The sequence below is a fragment of the Microcaecilia unicolor genome, chromosome 2, assembly GCF_901765095.1.
Source record: "Microcaecilia unicolor chromosome 2, aMicUni1.1, whole genome shotgun sequence".
Lineage (NCBI taxonomy): Eukaryota > Metazoa > Chordata > Amphibia > Gymnophiona > Siphonopidae > Microcaecilia > Microcaecilia unicolor.
The window spans coordinates 258,830,510-258,841,378 of NC_044032.1; the positions used below are offsets into that span (position 1 = coordinate 258,830,510).

At 44.9% G+C, this 10,869-nt stretch overlaps 1 protein-coding gene across 1 annotated transcript in view; it reads right to left on the bottom strand.

The window, feature by feature from the left end:
* LOC115463477 (plexin-A3-like) overlaps positions 1-5,350 on the bottom strand; it is a 362,021-nt gene extending 356,671 nt beyond the window's left edge. Inside the window, 1 exon segment of the mRNA XM_030194015.1 lies at positions 5,302-5,350. The gene's annotated coding sequence lies outside the window, so the exon portion shown is untranslated.
* Between the last annotated feature and the right edge of the window lie 5,519 nt (positions 5,351-10,869).

Consider the following 10,869-nt stretch of genomic DNA (forward strand, 5'->3'; position numbering starts at 1 on the left):
GTGGCTGGATTTAGGTCCATCATCACAGGGTTCTGAAAGACTCTTCCTGTGGCCTCTCTGGAGGATGATTGAGCAAAAAAGTAGAGATGTAAAACACAAGAAAACTTGCCTGGAGAGTTATGAATGATGGTTCATGGTGTGAGATCTCAACCCTGGCTCTGACTGAGCTGGAAGTGTAAAGGAGCAGTAGATAACTGCCACAGCGCTTCCACCCACTCCAGGCGAGTGGTTACAAGTGGTTACGAGTCAAAGCAATGTTAAAGAGGTGGGTTTTCAGTCTAGATTTAAAGGTGGCCAAGGATGGGGCAAGACGTAGGGGCTCAGGAAGTTTATTCCAGGCGTAGGGTGCAGCGAGATAGAAGGCGGCGAAGTCTGGAGTTGGCAGTAGTGGAGAAGGGAACAGATAAGAAGGATTTATCCCATGGAGCGGAGTGCACGGGAAGGGGTGTAGGGAAGGACGAGTGTGGAGAGATACTGGGGAGCAGCAGAGTGAATACATTTATAGGTTAGTATAAGAAGTTGAACAGGATGCGAAAACGGATAGGGAGCCAGTGAAGGGTCTTGAGGGAGGGGTAGTATAGTAAAGCGACCCTGGCGGAAGATGAGACGGGCAGCAGAGTTTGAACCGACTGGAGAGGGAGAGGTGACTAAGTGGGAGGCCAGCAAGAAGCAGATTGCAGTAGTCTAAACGAGAGGTGACAAGGGTGTGGATGAGGGTTTTGGTAGAGTGCTCGGAAAGAAAGGGGGCGGATTTTACGGATGTTGTAAAGAAAGAAACGACAGGTCTTGGCGGTCTGCTGGATATGAGCAGAGAAGGAGAGAGAAGAGTCAAAGATGACCCCAAGGTTTCGAGCTGAGGAGACAGGGAGAATGAGAGAGCATCAACAGAAATAGAAAACGGGGGGAGCGGGGAGGTGGGTTTGGGGGGGGAAAATGAGAAGCCGGTTTTGGTCATATTTAATTTCAGGTGGCGTTGAGACATCCAGGCAGCAATGTCAGACAAGCACGCTGAAACTTGGTTTGGATGCAAGGTGAGATATCAGGGGTAGAAAGGTAGATTTGGGAGTCATCAGCATAGAGGTGGTAGGAAACGCCATGGGATGAGATTAATGAACCAAGGGAAGAAGTGTAGATAGAAAAGAGGAGGGGACCAAGAACAGAACCCTGAGGTACACCGACCAGGCAGAGGGATAGAAGTAGAAGAGGATCCACCAGAGTGAACACTAAAGGTGCGGAGGGAGAGGTAGGAAGAGAACCAGGAAAGGACAGAGCCCTGGAATCCAAGTGAGGACAGGGTATCGAGAAGTATGCTGTGATCGACAGTGTCAAAAGCAGCGGAAAGATCAAGAAGAATGAGGATGGAATATTGACCTCTGGATTTAGCCAGTAATAGGTCATTGGAGACTTTAGTAAGCGCAGTTTCAGTTGAGTGGAGAGGGCGAAAACCAGATTGTAATGGGTCAAGAATAGCATGTGAGGAGAGAAAATCAAGGCAGCGGCGGTGAACAGCACGCTCAAGTAATTTGGAGAGAAAAGGAAGGAGGGAGATGGGTCGGTAATTAGAGGGACAAGTAGGGTCAAGTGAAGGCTTCTTAAGGAGAGGTGTGACCACAGCATGTTAAAGGAAGCAGGGGACAGTCGCAGTGGAAAGTGAGAGGTTGAGAATGTGACAGATAAAAGGAATAAGAGTAGGAGAGATGGCATTAAGAAGGTGGGTGGGAATGGGATCAGAGGAACAGGTGGTACATTTTGAGGAAGAAAGGAGAAGTGTAGTTTCCTCAATAGTAACTTCAGGAAAGCACCCCATTATTTCCAAAGACCTTTAGCAATACCCTCCATCAGTTTCCTAGATTCGTAAAGCTTTCAGAAACACTTCTTGGCCCAATCTCAACTCAATTAGCTATTTATTTCAGTAGCTCTGCTTTTCATGTATCTCTATATTTATAGTTTTTTCATATTTTTTTTTTGCTGTAATCAATAGCTGCTCTAAATAAGATTGAATGGGAAAAAAAATGAAAAACCTCCACAAGCTGCTGTCTCCACAGTTCAAAGCAAGAGAAAAAAAAAGACAAACTTACTAATCAATTTCTGTAAATCTAAAATTATGAATTACTGCTTGTCCTAATGCTCATTCAGAGCTCTAATTTGGCAATCGAGGCCTGCGGCTTGCACACGGTTTATTCCAACTTAAAGGGGCCGATCAACACCAAAAGAAGCAGAACTGCTTCTCAGAGCAAAGCATGGTGTGGAGGGGGTTAAAAAGCCACAAATCTGTCACCCTATAGCTCAAACAGAGTGTGAGGCTAAGAAATGGCTTTTGTTTTTCTGGCAAGATGTCACCAGGACCATTAGCAAGGGGCTGACAGACCACATTCAATGAGGTCATCCCAGGAGAAGGAAATCATCCTATGTCAGTGATTCCCAAACCTGGTCCTGGAGGCACCCCATGACCTCAGCCAGTCAGGCTGTCAGGATATCCACAATATTCATGAGACAGATTTGTATGCAATGGAGGCAGTGTATGCAAATCTCTCTCATGAATATTCGTTGTGGGTATCCTGAAAACCTGACTGGCTGGGGTGCCTCCAAGATCAGGTTTGGGAGCCACTGTCCTATCTTTTCCCGGATTCTATCTGTATCCTGCAAAGAATGAAGGTAATTTTGTTGTTTTTGAAAAGGTGAATCCAACTGCTAATAATGCTAACAGAGCAAATCTGCCTTGAGAGTCATAGATCTCACAAATACAGGTATCACCCAAAGGGATGTTCAACAGAGGGAGATCCACCAGTACAATACACATTCTGAGCTTCCTCATCCACTGTCACTCTGCATAATGGCTCCACATCATTTCAGTAAACTGATGTGAGCTGAGACTCACAGAGCAGACACATGACCAGGTCTCTTTATGTTGTAATTTTTCAACAAAGGGACTTTTAAACAGAACTCAGGGCCCTTATAATAGTCTCCATCTAAACAACTCCTCCTCCTCTTCTTAGGTAAACCAAGAGGCCGTATGGGTAATGTTTCCCTGAAGAGAGCAATGGGAATGGGGGGGGAAGGAGCGCGCGGATAATCTGCTCGATAACAACCTCATGAGAGTCACTGGAAGGTAAGTAAAAGGAGAGGTGCGATGGCTCCCTGATGAGAGCCAGACGACATGCACAAGCATACTGTGAGCCAACGCCAAAACTAATGAAAGCTTACTCAGCCCTGAAGCAGGTTATCTATTCCCAAGACTAAGAAAAAAAAATGACCGAATCAATGCAACCACTAGAAACCAAATACATACAGGATTACATTCAGGGAAGCAGTATAGCGAGGTGGCACTGTATGGATGGGACTTGCTAATCCTAGGAGTGCTACAGTGAGGTGTCGCTGTGTGTGTACTCACACCCCAGCTCTACATGTGGCGTTCCTAATTGAAACCAGGGGAAAGACGCGCTCTCCAACAAAATGAGAAAGCAAACGCAGCCACTGGAATAATCCACTGCCAAAGAAAAAGATGAATAAAACAGATTAGAATAAATCTTAACACATTTTTTTCTATTTATTCTCTACTCTGACTGGAAGGGGGCCCGTGTCCCCACCTCCTCTAACCAAAAATCCAAACGTTTGAGACAGAAGATGAGAAATAAGTGTAACAAAGAGGGCAAAAAAAAAAATCGGAGCCCATATAATATAAAAGACGTAAATCCGATCAGAAAAGTGGGTGCAGAAAATCAAAGTTCAAAGAAACGAGTCAACATTGACAGTCTAAAAGGGACGGCAGGGTCACAAGAAGAGACGAGAGAAAAGAGCAGTGGGCTAGCAGGAAAGCAGGCGGCGCTCAGCGACAATTCAGGAAGGGACTTGCCAATGTCACCTGGTGGGCTATGGGTATACTCAGAGCCTGACCCAAAGCAGGGACCAGAAGAGGCAAAGAATAGAGCCTGCACTAATTCGCCGCTTCCTAAACTCATCCCCAGCTCGCACAGCTCACAAATGTGCAGGGAGAAAACCCAAGAAGCAACAAGGCTGGGAGATCCTGACCGCTCCATATCTTTATGGAGACGGGGCTGCCAGGCACCCAGACGAGCAAAAACCATGGATGCTACAAAAATGTAGGTGCTGAAACACTATACTGCAATACAACCCCCCCCCCCCCCCCGTGTATACACACAGCAGCTTATATTTAATAGAATCATCATGCACTGTCTCTCGCCCTATAAATATAATCGCACAGGCATATTTATAGATACTTGTAATGGCACTAATACGTATATAATCAGAAATATATGCACATTACTAACGGCTTTCTTTATAGGCAAAGATCGGGGGAGGGGAGGGGATGGAGGAAGTTCTTAGGAGCACGAGAGAACAAGGCAGTGGTGGGTGCCAAACGAGCTGGAATTTATAGACAATTCCAGGATTTCAGCAAAATAAATAACGTCAGGTTCGAAAAATGACCATAAAAAGAAGAGAAGGCAAGCCCAGCTTGGAGACTCGCTCTTATAAGCTCCTGATTCTCCCCCACCCCGGCCCCATGGCACACGCTCTACCTGAAACAGGACCAGTGCAGCCTTAAAAGGGAGGACGGGCATCCCCTGCAAAAGGGAATAGGAGAAGGGGTGATTGATACCCCCCCTAACTGTCCTCATCCTCCATCATTCGATCCCAGCTCTTGTCTCCATTCTACCTATTCGTGGTCTTCTCTCTTCCACCTTCACCCCTCTTCGTCCTTAACCCACTGTCATCTCCCCTTCTAGCCTACCCATCCCTTTGCCTCTCCATCCTTCTCATTTCTCCATCCAACCCACCCCCTTTCTCCCCACCCTAGCCATGCCCTACCAGCCGTCTCTAAAAAGCACCCGATCACCACCTCCACCAGCAGCTAAACAAAATCAGCCCAGTTGTGGCACTATACACACGCAGAAAAACCCCAATCCAACTTATCAAAATAAGAAATCCTCAGCCACAATGCACTAACAATCCAAGGGAGGGAAGAAAATAGAGCAGTGCCTCCTATCACTGAAACCCCATTACCACAAGCAACACTACCCCCCCCCCCCCCCCCAAAAAAAAAAAAAAAAAAAAAAAACTCACAGCCACAGAAAGAATAAATAAAACATTCCATTCCCCGTGCAACACAGAGACCAACATCTACAAAAAGCATGCAAAAACAACAATAAATAACATGAAAGACAAATAGAAATAATCATTATAAACGATGCTAAGAATATACTCCAAATAATTTTAACAAGTCTTATAAAGGTATCACATTTTTAAATATATAACTACGTGCAAAAGAGCAGGGGTGGGTACCTGAGCTGAAGCTGGTGCTTGTGCAGTTCTTGCTTTATTGTATTTGGATATTTTATTAAGTTATTATTGCAGTCAGTTTTATTCTGATAGCATTGCTAAGACCATGCCGCCAGGTGCAATGGTACAGAAGATCTCCCCGGTAAAGTGGGAGCGCGAGAGGCTAGTGCCGTGCGCGCGTGCCGTCCTCGCGCTTGTGCGCACGCAGCCCAAATAACAAAGCACTAGCAGCTCGCTCTGCAACTACTGAACTCGCAGCCGGCCCAGTCAACTGCTTTTACAGACGGATTGTACCATCTGCAAGACAGTGAAGGGTGAAATGAGTACAACCAAAAAAAACAAACTATCCAAGTCCCACGCCACAACCACACTATTTTAGATTTGACATTTTTTCCAAGGCTCTTCTGATGCACTTACATTTTGTACTCAAACTAGATGATTAACAAAAACAATGATTAAGAGGCTTAGAGCACATAAATACAAAAGCTTCTCCCCTTTGCACTATAGCTGGCCCCATAATAGTAGGGTCCACTCAAGAATCAAAATCTCTAGGCTTGTTTGGTGGTTTCTCCTTATATTTTTTTATTTAAAGGGCTTTTTTAAGTCTTGAGGTTTCCAAATGCATCCTCTAGCTATTTACATTTATTTTCTTGTATTTACATTTAGACTTTATTGATATAAACGGTTTAGCTATTTCAATTAACATTTAATTTTAGTGCATTTGTTTACTGCACTTAGATACATTTTATTGCATTTATATTGTATTACATTGATTGCCTAGCATTGCATACATGTATTTTATAATGGTATCTGTATTTATTTTATTATTACTTATGGGTTTGATTAGGGTGGTATCTAATGGGGAGAATTCCTGCACGCCCTGTTTTCAGCTGCCGCCTTTGAGTTTTCAAATCTATTAAAAATGAAGGGGCCCTTTTACAGAGCTGCAGCAAACAGTGGCTTTAGCACACCCTTACGTGGGTCTTTGCTGCATACTAAGGCCACTTTTTCCACAGATGGAAAATTGCTGGTTTTCTATTTTTGCCATTAATGGCCATGTGCTGATGTAGCTCAAAAGATACGCCAAATCCTACTGCAAACTAGATATTTGCCCAAACAACCTCATGAAATCGGCACCTCAACAATTTATAATGGACCTAACAAACTATGTGAACTTTATGCTACAAAATGGACTCTTCCCAAGGGAAAAAGGTAACATTTTACTCACCCCTATACCTAAGGACGCAAAGAAAAATGCTAATGAACTAACAAACTATAGACCAGTAGCATCCATCCCACTAATTACCAAAATAACAGAAGGTATAGTGACCAAACAACTCACAGACTATCTAAACAAGTTCTTAATACTACACGATTCTCAGTCAGGATTTCGCTTTAATCACAGCACTGAAACCATATTAGTCACGCTTATGACCAAACTCAAACAACTATAGCAAACGGCAACAACATTCTATTATTACAATTTGACATGTCAAGTGCATTTGACATGGTTGACCATGGAATTCTATTACATATCCTCGAATACTTCGGAATTGGAGGCAACGTTCTTAACTGGTTTAAAGGGTTCCTCACTACACGCTTATACCAAGTGACATCAAAGTCGACTACATCAGCCACATGGATACCTGAATGCGGAGTTCCACAGGGATCCCCCCTCTCACCGACCATATTCAACCTAATGATGACACCCTTGGCCAAACTACTATCGAATCAGAACCTAAACCCATACGTATACGCTGATGATGTAACGATCTTCATCCCATTCAAACAAGATCTAAGGGAAATCTCCAATGAAATCAAACAAAGCCTACATACTATGAATTCCTGGGCAGATGCTTTCAGGTTGAAACTCAATGCAGAGAAAACCCAATGTTTGGTACTACCCTCGCAATACAACAAGAATAAATTTACCACCATCAACACACCTAAACTAAATTTACCAGTCTCAGATTCCCTAAAAATCCTTGGTGTCACCATTGATCGACACCTAACACTTGAGAACCACGCAAATAACACTACTAAAAAGATGTTTCATGCAATGTGGAAACTAAAAAGAGTCAGACCATTTTTTCCAAGAACTGTCTTTCGCAATCTGGTACAATCATTGGTACTTAGTCATCTGGATTATTGCAACTCACTTTACGCTGGCTGTAAAGAACAAATACTTAAAAAACTCCAGACAGCCCAGAATACAGCAGCCAGACTAATATTCGGCACACCAAAATACGAAAGGGCAAAACCCTTGTGGGAAAAATTACACTGGCTCCCACTAAAGGAACGTATCACGTTCAAAGTTTGCACCCTGGTCCACAAGATCATCCATGGTGACGCCCCAGCCTATATGTCAGACCTGATAGACCTACCACCCAGGAACGCAAAAAGATCCTCTCGCACATTCCTTAATTTACATCCTCCCAAATGCAAGGGTCTGAAATACAAATCAATGCATGCATCTACCTTTTCCTATACGAGCACGCAACTCTGGAACGCGCTGCCACGTAACCTGAAAACGGTCTATGAATTGACCAATTTCCGCAAACTATTGAAAACCTATCTCTTCGACAAGATATATCACAAAGATCAACATGTGTAACTGTATAATTCAACATGTGTAACTGTATAGTCTTAAAACTTCCAGACTGTCTTATAATGTTTTATAATGTCTTTCTGCTCTAACGCCCTCATCTATCTTATTACCATGTAACACAAAACCCTCTGTAAACCAAATGTATATTCAATGCTATTTCCAGTATCCATGACGAAATGTAAGCCACATTGAGCCTGCAAAGAGGTGGGATAATGTGGGGATACAATGCCATAAATAAATAATAAATAAATTAGCATGTAGTTTCTTACTGCCACCGCGTTTTTGTAGGCAGTAAGTGCTCATGCGCTAATCACATGCTAATCAGTTGGTGCACTGGAATGCAGACGGCACTAACTGATTAGCATAACTGCGCCCACTCTTACCTCACAGACACGCCCCCTCAGCAAAAAATGTAATCATTTTACATTTCAAAATTACCCTAGGACGCCTCAGCGTGCCCACGGTAAGCCCCTTAACACTGCAATAAGCATGCATTAGTGCTTTTGTAAAAGGACCCCAAAATGGCATAAAACAAAGATCTAGGGCTGATCCTGTTATTTGGGTTCTGCAATATTTTAAGTTGTTGCCAAACCGCACATGCTCAGTAAATTAACCTGAGGAGCTGCTAAGTTTGCGCATTAGGCCAAGAAAAGTAAATAAGTGGTTGCATGCTTTTATTATTTTTGCGATAAACTCAGGAAAAGCAAATCTGCCTCTGCAAGAGATTTTAAGCGGACACAGACGTGAAGAAAGTGGGGCTTTATTCTATTTAAAGATAGCTTTTCTGGTTAAAATCATGCTGATTCTCTGCATTCTTTATTGATCTTCTCTGTAACTTAGTAGATAACGGCAGATAAACACCAATTGGCCTGTCCAGTCTGCCCAGGATATTTTTCATTTAGAACCCTGGTTCATTGGTGCACTGACTGGTGAAAAATCAACCTCCATTTTCAACAAATATAAATCACAAGAGACACACACACACAGTCCCCCCTTCAATGATGTCAGAATAATCAGCAGCATTATTTACAACATTATTATTCACTCAGGAGAAGACACTGTCAAATGAGAGTCTTTTCTTTACATATAGGCTGCAAAGTATCATTTGTATAAAATGCAGGACTTTAGATCAATAAAGCTGGCCAGGGTTTGAAAGCAACAGAGCTATGTGCTTGTTTAAATCGGTCAGCACTTTATAAAAACTCATCATTAAAAGTACCCCTGTCATGTTCTCAAACTCGATTGCTCCCTCTGAAATAAACTAAGGATACTTCTATGCTATGTTACCCCACCCTGAGACACCCTAAGTATGAATTCAGCAGAACAGCACACAAGAGACTTCACAGGAGGAGACAGCAACTCCCGAGGTATGAAGCCAGCAAGACAAAGTTGAAGACAGATCTAAGGGGAAGGAAGTGCATGCAAATTCCACCTCCTCTTCAAAACCAATTTGAAGAACCATGACCATCAAACTCATTTAGGGGCCCTTTTACAAAGCGGTTTACCACGTGCCAATCGGGAGCTACTGTTGGCCCAATGCAGGCGCTGGCTGTAGTTCCACCCCCAACGCGTGGCATTTCCAGCGCTAGCAGAAATATTTCAAAAATATTTTCGCAGGTGCTAACCCAGCGGTAATCAGGCATCGCTGCATGCCACCAGGCATAGGCGCTAACTCCATGGGTGCTGTGGGTGCTTGAGCATTCCCAATATTTTAAACTGCCCGACCTGCCCGCCCTCTTCTCCCTCAACAGTCCTCCGTTCTCACCTTCTTGCCACCCAGAATTTAAAACTCATCTTACCTCGGGTCCCAGCAGCAGTGAAAGGTGAGCAGGCTCAGCTTCAGCCCAGTGTTGCCAGGTGGGCGGTTTTACCGCACAATTGGGCGATTTTCTGCAACCCGCCGTGGGAAATTTTTCCCCGCGGCGGGTTGCGGTTTTTTGGGCTTGTTTTGGGTCTTTTGGGCGGTTTTTTAAGCGGTTTTTTCGGCCACGGGGGCGGGGTTAGTGACATTTTGGGCGGGGTTAGTGACGTTCTGGGCAGGGCCGATGACGTGGGAGGCGGGGCCGATGACGGGGGAGGCGGGGCCGATGATGGCGGGGGCGGGGTTGATGATGGCGGGGGCGGGGGTGATGACGCGGGGGTGGGGGTGTCAGGGGCGGGGTTTGACTTTGGGCGGGTTTTGGGCTGGATTTGGGCTCGTTTGGGTGGGAAAAAAATTTTCCACCTGGCAACCCTGCTTCAGCCTTCCCTTCTCTCTCAGCTCTGGTCCCGCCTTCGCGGAAACAGGAAATGAGGGCAGGACCAGAGCTGAGAGAGAAGGGAAGGCTGAAGCCGAGCCTGCTCATCTTTCACTGCTGCTGGGACCCGAGGTAAGATGAGTTTTAAATTCTGGGTGGCAGGAAGGCGAGGATGGAGGACTGTTGTGGGAGAAGAGGTCGGGCTGGGGTTGGGACTGGCACTCAGAGAAGAGGGGGTTGAAAAGTGGCAGGTAGTGTTTGGGGCAAGTTACTGGACATGGAGGGGAGGGGATAGAGGAGAAATCGCTGGACATGAAGGGGAGGGGAGAGAGGAAAAATCACTGGACATGGAAGAGAGGGCAGAAGAGAGATGAGACTTGTTGGACATGGATGGAGGGAGGGGAGGGCAGGGGAGAAAGGAGAATTCGCTGGACATGGATGATAGGGGAGGGGAGGGGAGGGGAGAGAGGAGAATTGCTGGATATGAATGGAGGAGAGGGCAGGGGAGAGAGGAGAATTGCTGGATGTGAATGGAGGGGGAGAGGGAGGGGGAGAGGGGAATGCACCACCTGTAAAAAAAAAAAAATTCAGCACCCCCAATCATTTTGAAAAGTTGGCTCCTATTCCACCAGCTTACCACTGGGTAAGTGCAGGAGCCCTTACTGCCACCCCAATTGGTGGCAGTAAGTACTTTCCTCTGCATGGCTATGTTGTAAGTGAAATCTT